This window comes from Xiphophorus hellerii, chromosome 16, assembly GCF_003331165.1.
Source record: "Xiphophorus hellerii strain 12219 chromosome 16, Xiphophorus_hellerii-4.1, whole genome shotgun sequence".
Lineage (NCBI taxonomy): Eukaryota > Metazoa > Chordata > Actinopteri > Cyprinodontiformes > Poeciliidae > Xiphophorus > Xiphophorus hellerii.
In genome coordinates, this window is record NC_045687.1 from 15,340,646 (window position 1) to 15,352,662 (window position 12,017).

The 12,017-nt window shown below is 37.5% G+C and overlaps 1 long non-coding RNA gene across 1 annotated transcript; it reads right to left on the reverse strand.

The window, feature by feature from the left end:
• Positions 1-9,870: 9,870 nt before the first annotated feature.
• LOC116735045 (uncharacterized) lies at positions 9,871-12,009 on the reverse strand. Its single transcript, XR_004342318.1, has 3 exons — positions 10,866-12,009; positions 10,705-10,767; positions 9,871-10,442 (listed from the first exon to the last, which is right to left on the reverse strand). It is a non-coding gene; the product is annotated as an uncharacterized LOC116735045 (long non-coding RNA).
• Positions 12,010-12,017: the final 8 nt, after the last annotated feature.

Below are 12,017 nucleotides of genomic sequence, written 5' to 3' on the forward strand. Positions count from 1 at the left end.
CAGCTGTTGGAGGAAGTTTGAAGCCGTCTCTGCTGACCAATGTTCAGACTGATGCAGACGGTAGCTGGCCCTCTGTTGACATCAAATACTTCATAGCTACTGTGTTTTGCCCTTGCCTCTCTCCTTGTCACTCTCTTATCTGCATTCCCCCTAAGTAATGCACGAGTAAGACAAGTTGCCAAGGAGCTCCCCACCTGACTAATTCAGCTCACGTCGCTCGTTTTATCCCCCTTAATTTTCCAGTGTCTTCTTGGAAAGTTGATCAGTGTGTCTTCCTGTGTGGCAGAGCAGCTGCTTTCCTGGTTCTTGGCTTGATACTGATGTTGCTCTGTCCATCCTTCTTTAGGACCTGCCAGTTTTGTTTTTTTTAATCTCTTCCGTTTTATGTTAAGTCCTCGCTCTTCTTCTTCTTCTTCTCTGTTTGTGTCACGATTTAACCTTTCCATCAACTGCAATCCCTCATATACTAATAACAAGAAAGTTGCAAACCAAAAGAAAATTGCATGTTCAGTGTTACTGTATCTATGCATCCAGCTGTGCAAGTGCTTACAGTTAACCTTTAATAATGACAGGAGGCTATGCTCATACTGTTCACAACAAAGCCTTTCCCTCTGCATTACAGTGGGGTAAAAGCTCCCCTGCTAAACTAGCTCCATCCTAAAAGCTCAAAGCAAAGGTCCTGTAAGTGCTGCTATGCTTGTCTCAGCAAATGCAATGTTCACATTTCCATTCTTTTTCTAAAAGTTTCCCTAAGAGGACAAACCCACATTACCCCGCTTGCTATCAAAACTCCATTAGACATTTGATGGATTCAATATTTGCATACTTATACAAGCACTAAAATGTATCTTTACTTAATAACATGTTGGCAGTCTATAGGAACAAACTTTATTTAAACTAAAAGTGCTGGAGTAAACACATTTGATTCCAACTTGCCCTTATTTCTTGTAGCAAAAAAAAAAATCTTATTTTGTTTACAGCTCAATTGGGATTTGGGGCTGGCTCCAACGGATGAGGTTACTGTTATTCAAAACAAAATGTTATCCAAGTTCAAGGATCTATATTTAAAAAAAAGTAAAGACAGAATGAGCTTTACTGAACAATATGTATTTTTTTAAAAAAAGGTTGCTGAAAGTCTGAAAAAGAAACTTCAGAAATGTAGATCCCAATTACAAGCTAGAATGTAGTAGTTTTGTTAGTATCTTAATTACTGCATCAAAAGAATTTGTTCAACTCTTTTTTAATTGCTTTTGTAAATGTTGACTGAAAGTTTGGAACTTTAAATATTTTCAAAAGTCACAACCCTGGAGTTTTTACCTAACGAGGCATCCTCAACACCGACGTCCACCAAACTATTCATAAAATTCTTCAAAAACACAAACTAACATCACAGTAATATGCTTATTATTATAGTAAGATCATTAGGGTTCAAATTTAAATCAAAAACCTTTACGCAGAACATTAAGCCACACATATGCTCCCTTTGTTTCCTTAGTTGCCAGTCTGGAATTCAACAAAATCCCATTAAATCATAATTCTGACTGGGAGAATCTGGTCTTAGACAGCAGACTCAGATTTTTACTTTTATCTAATATGTCTATGCGCATAGGGAATGTGGTGAAAGTTGCAGGTATAAAATATTTGCTAGCACTTCTGCTGGTCTGCAGCTTGTTAAGCCGGTGGCACATATGGTGCTGTGAAATATTTATTTGTGAACAAGTTCTATTGGTATTTGTAGTTAGAAAAAAACAAAAACAAAAAGGCAAATTCCACTATTTTCAGACTTGCAACTATTGCTTGATTGACTGCATGAAGTAATCGATATTAAGAAATATTAAAATATAAAAAAAAATAAACAAATGGAAGAAACTTTTTACTCTCACTTCGTGGTGAGTAAATCTACATCTCTGCACCTTGAAGTGCAGCGATGATTAACAATAACACTCCAGATGAAAACATAGTTTGGAAGACAGCGCCTGAGTTCTGTTTTGGCAAGGGCAAATGCAATTCAAAAGGAAAGAAAAACACTCAGGAGAGAGGCCTCATTACAGAAAACAAGAAAGAGTAATTTAATAATTAACCCTGTGATCTGTTTAGTGCTTGCAAAACTGCAACAAAAGCACAGCATGAAGTGGTAATGCCCAAACTACTAAGGCAAATGACAAATAAAATGGCTAACAAGGACAGACTCAACGTCCCAGCACTTGGAGATTTTCACCACATCTCAAAACAAGCCTTTAACCACAGCCATAGGAGCAGACATGTTTTATGAATTACAGGATCATAAAACATTTGAAAAGGTTATCTGCTCTAAAAGGTTCTGATAGCAAAGACACACAATCCAGTGTGTAGTAATTCATGGCAGTTGCTAAACACCATTAAACATTTAGAGAACTGGCAGAAAACTGATTCACTGTGAATAGGAATAAAGGAAAACCTATAGGCAGACATGGAGGCTGTTTAAGAGCAGGGTTTGATGCATTTTGTTTTTGATTCAGTTCAACCGTATCGGTGTGTAAACAATTCTCTCTAAGTCATTCCATCATTTTTAAGATCTCTGGCCTGCTTTGCTTTTTCCAAACTGCTTTAATGAATCTTTCATGCCTTCAGCTGTTTGCACTGTGGTTGTTCTGCTACCTCTGTGAGGATTCAATATTTAGCCTCTTCCTTCAAGGAAGACTGGCAGCAATAATGAGCAGCTTTAATCTGCAAACAAATTGTGAACTTACAAAAAGTCAATTGGTGTAAAATACTCATACTTCTTGAAGATTTATAATTTATCATATTAAAATAATAAAAAAATATATTATGTTATTGCAGACGTTTTTGGAATACACCAGAAAAAAAACTATTTTCCTGTTACCTTTTTATTTCAGCCTGATTTTTTTGCTTTATAAGCTGCAGATATTTCTTTATACCTCATATTTATAATGCAAAAAGGTTCTGTGTTTTTCTTATTTTAGTTATAAAAATCTCATGGCCTATACATCACTTGGATTTTAATAAATTTTAAAATCAATGTATCCTCACACTTCACAATTATGTGCTACTTAGTGTTGCTCTTTTATGTAAAACTCCATTAACACTCCCTAAACTTTGTGGTTGTACTGTTGAAGATGTATGAATACTTTTACAAGGACCTGGATAAAATATAAACCTAAAAGATTATTATTGTACAATTATTCTAAATCTTCAATGTTGCATCACTGTTCAAGTTCCATACTAGTAACTTTTGCTGGGTGAAGTCGCTATGTTAACATACAATATTTCATGTTATGGTGACAATAGGAAAGCTAAGTTTCCCTAGAATAAAAAAAAAATCTAATATTATGATAGTTTGAAAATGAAATTATGCTATTTCCAAAGGGATTAGTTGCTTTTTCATGCTGCTAGTAATTGTGTTTAAATTTCTAGTTTTGTGCAGCATGTGCATTTACAGACATACGAGGATTACATTTTCCATCCAGTTTATGAAAGCTCGTGGGCTCTGTGTGGCTGCGCATGTGTGCGCGTGTGAGTGTTGTCTCACCCCTCATATCAGCTGTGCACAGCAGGTGCCGTGCTCCAGTACATTGCTGCTCCTAGTGAAGCAGAATGTATTGCAGATACCATGGGAAATATAAGCTGATGCATTCCGTGCCTGCCTGCCTGCGTGTGCGAGTGAGGAAGAGGAAGCCAGATAGAGGAAGAACATTACTCAGGAAGATAGAGCGGAGGCGAGAGAAAGACAGGCAGAGGGATACCAACATAAACCCAGTGCGTACAAGGGAACAATGTGATTGTGATAGAAATGAGTTCAGAATTTTGAAAGAGGCAGAAACGATAAAGACTAAAGCATTTCCAGGGTGTAGTAAACCAGACAGCGTTGCTTGCAGTGTACTCACGGCTTGATTCGAATTCGATACTGAGTCAGACAGCTGGAAACATAAGGAAAGGAGAGCGAGGGGATGATAAAGAAATGTGATGACAGGACTGTGCTGCCAACATCTCCAGGGACCTCTCAGACTGTGATCTGACAAGCGACCATCCTCAGCAACCCTCAGCTTCCCTCCTGCCACCTGTCCTTCTGTCTGTTAGTCATTCTCAAGAAAAAAAAATGTCCTTGTGGAAAGTTATATTGTGAATAATAAATTACGGGGTTTGAAGAAATGCTTGTGACAATCTTGCGGCGTGGGCCTCAAAACTCAAGAGCATTTTGAACCTCTTTAGTTTTTCATAACAACTCGACTGATCTCATGCGGTGGTGCCATCTGCTCTGTGATCTCTCCACCACTTCCCCACCTCCTTACAGCTGCTGTGACATGAAGTGAATGTCAGAGGAGCAGCTCTGGACATTGTCAGCTCTGGACATTGTAACATGACTGAGAGATGCAAGGACTCAGAAGAAAAAAAAACTAACAATAAACAGCAGCAGTAGTCTTGGCATTGATGAAACTAATGTTATGAAAATCTTACAGATGTCTCGGATAATTGGATCTGATCTCGACATTTTAATTTCCCCTTGAACAACCTTCCTTTCTTATTTCCTCTTTAACATCTGACTCATTTATCCTCTACCTCTGGAAGAATGAAAAAAAGTTCTTAGCGAAGCATATAAAAGGATGTTTGTGTCACAAAATGTGCTTAAAGTCTACTTTTTTTTGTGCGTTCCTTTAATCTACGACTGGCATCATCTCAGAGATGTGCAGATCAAGTTTCTCGTTCTGAGCTGCCAATTTCTATTAGGTCTGATTACGATTTTTTTCTAAAGGACGACAGTACATAAAAGAGAAAAAAAAATATTATTTTGACCTCTTTTTATCCAACAGAAAATTAATACATTGTAAGACTATGTTAATTTTTGCATCAGAGTCCCTGAACTTTATCTGATTTTAAGAATTGTAAAAAAAAAAAAGAAAAAAAGTGACTTAAAAGATTAAGCTTGTTGAATCATCTATGAACCAAAATTAGAGTTCTTACTTTTGATACATTTATTGCACAGAGGAAAAATTAACCTGAATTTCAATCAGTATCCAGTCTGTTAATTGCCAAATACCACAGATCAAATATTTAGTCAACTGATTTACTCTGTAATTCATCTCACATTCACATAATTAATTCAAATTTTCTTATTATGAACAGTATAATGTGGACACCAATATTTTAGCAATTTGCAGGTGAATTGCTAAAATACAACAATTCCAGAGATTTGCGTATTTTAGCTGGGGTCTATAACTGCTATATTTATCCTCTCTAGAAAAGCTTAGAACTGCCAATGTCAATAATTTTCGACTCTTTCAGCTTCCCAAGCCGCATTTTCATTCTACTATGTTAGACATGCCTTACGACAACGTCCTCCAAAACGTGAATTTTCAGTGACTAATTCCACAGAAACATCTGTGATAACATGAATATGCAAATACTGAACTGCAACCAGGTGGGAGGTAAATATTGAGTAAATGAAAAACATAAATAGGCTGAAAAATTAATGTACAGAACATGTGTTTCATATCACACTAAAATAGAAATATTTAAAAAAACATTGGCCTGTAGTAGGATTTTCTTTTGTAGAATAGGGCACTAGAAGCTCAAGAGCCTTTAACCTCTTTTCATCCTAAGATATTAAGCAATCCTATTGATCTGACAGGAGTCCTTTGACATTGCTTTTCCAAAGAACCAGACTCTATGATATTAGATGAAGACAGTACCGTTTTCTCATGAACAAAGGGAATATTCTTGTATAAATGAGAAGATATGGTGGATAATTATAAGACTTAGGCTGAATCCCATTTCACCTCATGCAACCCCAATCTTATCTCTAATCTGTGGAAATCCTAGGAGTACGGGTTGTTCAGTTTGGAGGGAGTAAAATGGGATCGGCTTTCTAGACTTTAAAATCTGATATTTTTTTAGAAACTTAGGGATTGGAGGCAAACTTGCAAACACTTAAATACGAAAATGAAAATATTTCTTTGTATTGAACCAGACTTGTGGAGCTCCACATTTCTCTTCCTATTTTAAGTTATTTCATTATATTTATCAAGGAAATGCATATACTGTCTGTCTGCTGAAATTATCTTTAGAATGGTGTTAACGACCATATTTAGAAAACAAAGAGAACCAGAGATGAAAAAGATGACCATCGGCAGCAACACTTTGCTCACAAATAATGTAAAATGTAATCACATTTTTAACGAAAAGTGTTTTGTATCTTTTTAAATACCAATTCTAAAAGAAATTAGTGATGCTGTAGCGATCAAGATTTAAACAGATGGTGTAACATGAAATAATTGGAAGCCATGTGTTTGTGGTGAGTGGTGGTTGGTTTGTGTCACAGTCTTTCAGAGTACGATCGATTCCACGATACCATCCACTGTCTGAGTAAGTGTTTGTAACAGTGTGGCTGATCTGTGCAAAGAACACAGTCCTGACTCTGAACAGACAGAGGACTGACAGAGATCAGAGAGAGGAGATGGGGATGAAGTGGATCAAGTTGAGAGGAGAGCTGTAAGCCTTAGTCTCTCTCATCTCTTCATCCATATTTCAACATGGGTCTAATAGGCTGACATGATCTTTGTTACAAACACAGAGGGGGGAAAAAGGATTGAGGGCTCAAAGGAAGGAAACGAGACCAGATGGGCTCTAGCAGCAATTAAAGAGGCCGAGTTTTTACAGTTTTCTTAAAGTTTTATACGTTAAGTATGCAAACTCCAACAGCTTTATGGTTTGGAGTTGGATGCTGTGAACTACAATGTTCAAATAGGAACAGTCCTATTTGTTTCAGATAGACCAGCTAATTTGCCTGCTCTTTGAACCTCACAGGTATGACTTGAACCGTCAGATTTTCTCTTCTCTTTCCGTCCTTCTCATACTGGCAATCGATTTCTCCGTGATTTGGTTTGGCTCCCTGAGCACGTGGCTCTAATTGTGACCGTTTCCCTGAGCTTCACAGGTGTTTCATGAAACCAGAGCAAACAAGCTGAGAGAGGCACAGCAGATGAACGAGGCGACACAGAACAGAGGAGAGTTTAAGCACGAGATACATTGAAAGCCAAAAGGGTTATTATTTCAGTGATCCACTTTTGCTGACTCCTCAGACAATGTTTTTTGTTTTTGATTTTCACTTGTCATGCATAATATCCATTAATACAAATTAATTGTAACTCAACTATTGCTTAAGTTTGCATACACTACTGATGGGCACAGATGTTATACTAGTTTGAGGCTTTCAACCATTTTTGCACTGTTCTATCAGAGTGGATTAATAATGCATCAGATCAATGCAATTACATATAATTTACATACAACAAACAATTACAACAAATCCAATAATATTTGGATAATGGCATCTTAGTGAATTGCAGAGAAATCACAAGCTCTCTGTAACAATGCGAAATGTCCTTCATAAAAGCTCCCTATGAACAGAATTAAGTGTCTAAAATGTAACTATGTCTATGTTACGTGCATGAATGAAATACTTATCTATGTACTGAAAAGTAGACAGATTGTATATTTGTAGTCACATATTTATATGTATCCAAGATTGCACTATACGTACTGAACAATGGTACAAAACACAGCTAATCCAAACTGCTCCCTTACTTCCATTGTGAGTACATTGGAACTCATAAAGTGAATTGTTGTGACAGTTCATTTCCTGTCCTTGTCTCACTAGTTCCAAACACTAAAGCGGGAAGTTCCACCTTCCTTATTAAAATTTAGCAGCTCAAATATGTAGAGTCACTGACAGTTGACATGACTGACAGGTTAAACCCCTTCTTTATGCTTCGTATATTTTTGAATGAAATCCTTAAATCCAGGGAGAAAAATATACCATTAAAGCAGCTTTACTTTGGAGTCGTGGAATTAGATATCCTTTTTTTGAGACATGTCACAAGTTAACATTGAAGGTTTAAGTTCTGTTTTGATCTGTTTTTAATACCTTTATTGCTGATTTTTTTTCTACATTACTGTCCTTGCCTTTTTATAGTATCCATGGAGCTGCTGCCCTATTGCTATCACTCAGATTACGTCAAATATAAGTGAAATATTTATTCCTGAAGCTAAAATCCAGTTCACTAAAATAATGGGTTACTGAATAGCTAGATATCACAAAACACATGCTATACATTATGCATCCAATCACTTCTATCTGTCTCTTAAGGCCTTTGATTTTCTTGTGAACCTACAATCTTCTCTACATCGATCTATTTAAAGAATTTCCTAACTTCTGAGACAGGAAACAAACTCATGAGAACTTCTTTTTCTTTTATCATTTAATTGGTTTTCAAGACCTCTAGCTGACCTCCATCTTCTCTGTCTCAGCATCTGATTCACAATGGGATTAGTGCAAAAAGGACCCCTACGCACACGTGCCCATCAAGTTCGTCAGGTTACTTGGGTTTGAAGCTTGTTTCTCATGTTAGGTTGCTCTTCTTTTCTCTGAAAAGAGTAAATAGTACCATTTTACCACAACAATCATGAAAATAAAATGCGGAAAGAAGAAAATGTTTCTTCAAATGCTTCTAATAGGTCCAGATAACATCGAGGCAAAATGCAAGACCAACCTCCTGCTGCATTTGGGGTGAATTAAGGTTGGATTGGGATTTTTGGATACTTAGATTTTCCTGATATTTCAACAAGGTACAAATTGTGAGGGATGTTTTAACTGACAGTTAAAAAAAATCCCACCAGCATTGCCCATTATTTACCTCCAACAATTTCCTAAATAACCATTTTATCTATCCCTGCTAAAGAAAAACTTCCCCACAGCATGACGCAGTCACCACCATCAGTTAAGTGCCTTTAGGGTAATGTGGGTTGTTCATATTTTATCCATTTAATGTTTTTCTTTTTGGCCAAAATCAATAAAAACAAAACTGAAATGTTTCCATCATGTTCCCCCACCACCTCAGGATCATACAACAATAAGTTTTGGTCTACCGCATAAGATCCTGGTAAAACACACCAATGTTTGCAGACATAACACGACAAAATCTGGAAAAATTTAAATGCTATGAATCTGGTTACGACGTGCTGAAAATGTGGATAATCTCTAACATCCCAGATCACAGTATTTGAATGCAGTGTGATTTAAAAAGCATATCTGTCTAAAAGGCTTTATTTGAATAATATCCAACTTTTGCACAACCTAGTATCAGACTATCCTTCAACGTGGCCAACTTTGCTCCATCTTGCCATTCTTCATAAAGTAAGAAAGTTAACTTTGTTTAGTCCTTGTTTGCAAGTACTTTAAGTTTCCAAGTGCTTTCAAGTCTGCCAAGTGTTTTCCCCCATTCTTTCTGCTCAAGTCTTTTATTTCTGTCCTTATAAGGCTACTGAAATTTTAATGAACATTTTCTTCACTACTGAAATGAAGCAGAAAAAGAAAGACTCAATTATGCATAGTGCTTGCTTCAGGTAAAAGTTCAGTAAAAATAGGACACAGAAAATTGTGGGGAAAATCTTAACTAGAGATTTACTATTTGATTGATCACATGTTTTGTCTGAAAGAAGTTTCTCTGTCTTCAGTTCTTGAGAGGGTTTCAACTGGTGGCAAGTTCCTTATAGGCATGTAAGCACAGCAGGAGAGCCAATGTTCCTGTCTTTATTAATTACCACCTAACACACACACACACTTTTACTAAAGGCACACACACGCAGCTGTACAAACACACACATTCTCATTAAAGGGCACTTTAAAACATGTGCAGTTAATCTGTGAATCAAACACACGACTGTGTCTAAAACATGTCAAATACAGATTTACAGTAACTCTCATTTCCACCCGTCCAGATGTAACACAGATGAGAAGGGTATTTTATATATTAGATGAATGGGCCAATAGGTTCGACTATCGGAGCATAGTGGGGTGTTTAAATGACACACAAAGGCAGTTAAATGAATTTAAAAAAAACAACTGGCTTTAGTGACATAAACCATGAAATTAACAAACAGTTATACAAGACACACAATTATGAAAATAAAATTACACACAATAAAATACAAAAAAATAATACAAATACTTGGCCAAGTGCTAGTTCTCAGTTTTGAATCTTTTGGGTGCACCCTGGTAATCTGAATTCTAAATCGTAATAGGCAACAGATCAATCAATTCCAGTTCCAATTAGGTTCAGCTCAACACCATTCACATGAGGAGAATTTCCTACACAGCAGTTTGTTACGAAGTACCAAATAAAAACCAGTCCAAAAGGTGAGATCAGAAATTCCAGGATTAAACAATAAAAAGAAAAATGTCAGTCAGGGGTCTCATTCATAACCAACTGTGTGTGAAGATGTGAGTGGTACCAGCCTACCACACCGCGGGGTGCAGCAGGACTCCAAACGGAAAAGAAGGAATCCAGGAATCCAGTTCTTTCTAAGTCCAGGTGGGAAGGCTCGCCATCAAAGTCACAGGAGGAATCCACCTCAGGAACAATCCAGCATAAACAAAAAAACCTGACCTGTCAACAGACAGGACCAGCAGAATCATAGGATTTTATTAAGCTGTTCTAGCTTTAATCCTTAAATCATGTTTCTGTATATTTGACATCAATTACTGTAAATTACAAAAGCATTTCTTCAAACAATATTAAACATTACATTTTATCCAAAATCAGTAAAAGTTTACATTTTAATAATCAAATAGTTCAGATAAACAATATTATTCAACAAAATGTGATAAACAGAACAAAAACCCAAATGAAAGGCACAGAATATGCTCACCGATCTCAATGCGACACGTTAGGGACAACAATATGGTGGCTCTCAGTCCGGACCCGTGAGGCACTAGATAGTGTAATAAGGCATATTTTCCATGCTTTAGCCTTGATAATATGAGCTATCATTGTGAACAAAGTAAGAATATAACGTAAATTAGGTTTTACCTTCAGCTGAACGGAGAACAAGATGAACTTAAAACGTTAGCCTAGTAGCCGTTAGAGCTAAACCAGTAGCCGTTGGCCGTTAGAGCTAACGAGTCAGCTCTAACGGTGTTCAGCAGAAAAAGTGAACTTGTCTTTCCTTTTCTTTTTTTTTCACTTCACGCGTCCAGCTTAGAAGTCGGATGATCTGGGAAAGCGTTTGTTTAGAGTTGTATAACTGTTTTAAAACAGAGACTCTCACGCTGCCCAGCTTAATCGTTTCCGGATCTCTCTCGCTTACACACTCAGTGCTGCGGAAGGGCGGGTCCTGCAGCGGCAGTCCGAATTCTGATTGGTTTAAACTCACTGGAAACTAAACTTCCTATTGGCTAGGTAGACCACCTAGCTTCCCTAACCTCCGTTTCTTAAAGAGGCATCCCCATTTTATGTGGGTTACACCCTCCCCTCTGAAGGGTATGCCCGTCCCTGGGCATCTGCAATGTGACACTGTGTCACACGGCTTGCACATGCCTGACGGAATTATGGGGTACATTCTCAAAACCATTCAGGGAGCTAGTCAATGCCTCACTAAGACCCTGGAAAAGAGAATTCACCACCATTATCAGCGGATTTCCAAGTTTTACATATTCTAATCTATTAGGCTTTGTGTGCACTCTTTGAGAGCGACGGAGGGATGTTTCACCATCTTGAAGTCCATCAGTCTGAAACTTTAAGGGTTCAGGCTGGGCAGTTGCATCACAACACCCATCATCACATGCTGCATCTGAGCTTATTTCATTATCTGGAGGAGTTTCCTCAGACTGCTGTAAATCCAAACACTGGGGGGATCTGTTAACTGAGTTCAGTTCAGGTGAAACTTCTGTTTGTTCAGGTGAGTTGTCATGTTCGGGTGAGTTGACACTTGATGCACCGTGAATATCTCCAGTACTTCCATCTCCTACAAGGGACTGAGTTGCTGGAGCATCAGGTGAGAGGGGAACTACAGACTCCTCTGTTTCTGCTGCTTTCTGGGCTGCACAAGGAGGCTCACTCGACTTGTGAGTTTCAGGCACTACAACATTTGTATCAGGTTTTGATATAATACGAGGGAAGAATGTCCAATCAGGTACATCATCCAAATCTGAGATGATCTCCTCTTCACTCTCGACGACTGGA